This window comes from Schistocerca cancellata, chromosome 4 (assembly GCF_023864275.1).
Source record: "Schistocerca cancellata isolate TAMUIC-IGC-003103 chromosome 4, iqSchCanc2.1, whole genome shotgun sequence".
Lineage (NCBI taxonomy): Eukaryota > Metazoa > Arthropoda > Insecta > Orthoptera > Acrididae > Schistocerca > Schistocerca cancellata.
The window spans coordinates 915,651,684-915,652,582 of NC_064629.1; the positions used below are offsets into that span (position 1 = coordinate 915,651,684).

The following is an 899-nucleotide window of genomic DNA, read 5'->3' on the forward strand; positions in this document are numbered from 1 at the left end:
ATCACTCTTTCCCAAAATTTTCCTAGTAAACTGAAGTCTACCGTTCGCCGTCTGTACCACAGTTCTCATATGCTCTTTCCATCGTATATCGCTTTGTAACTTTACGCCCAGATATTCAAACTACTTGACTGCGTCACGCAGGACACTAGTAACACTACATCGGAACATTACAGGTTTGATCTTCCTACTCATTCGCAATAACTTACATTTTTCCACATTCAGGGCTAGCTTCTTTTCATACATTTTATATTTCATACTGAAATATCTTACAAACTGCTGCATCGATTAAAAGCACACTCCGCCTTCAGGCCGCAAGCGGCCCATCGGGATCATCCAACCGCCGTATCATCCTCAGCTGAGGATGCGGATAGGAGGGGCGTGTGGTCAGCACACCGCACTCCCGGTCGTCATGATGGTTTTCTTTGACCGGAGTCGCTACTATTCGGTCGAGTAGCTCCTCAATTGGCATCACGAGGCTAAGTGCACCCCGAAAAATGGCAACAGCGCATGGCGGCTGGATGGTCACCCATCCAAGTTCCGGCCACGCCCGACAGCGCTTAACTTCGGTGATCTCACGGGAACCGGTGTATCCACTGTGGCAAGGCCGTTGCCCGCATCGATTAAAGGCACGTAAAAATTGAAACAAAATACTTTGAATTTTTCCATTAATATGACAGTATTAGTCTTTGTATCGCTTATATGGTTTTGTTTTTATGGAATATTTAAGTCTTTTATTCTATATTTTCTGTGCATAGAGCAGCTATCGTTTCCATCTCCCTTCAACAGCCAGAGCCTCCGGTTTTCTCAGACCGCAACGTGTTACGAGCGGCTAAGAGGTGAGCCATGAGTATTTCTCATATCCCTGTGTCCGCCAACGATCACGCATCAGAAGTACCGTC

The 899-nt window shown here is 46.3% G+C and overlaps 1 pseudogene; it reads right to left on the minus strand.

Moving 5' to 3' along the window:
- Positions 1-495: 495 nt before the first annotated feature.
- On the minus strand, positions 496-612 carry LOC126185939 (5S ribosomal RNA; annotated as a pseudogene).
- Positions 613-899: the final 287 nt, after the last annotated feature.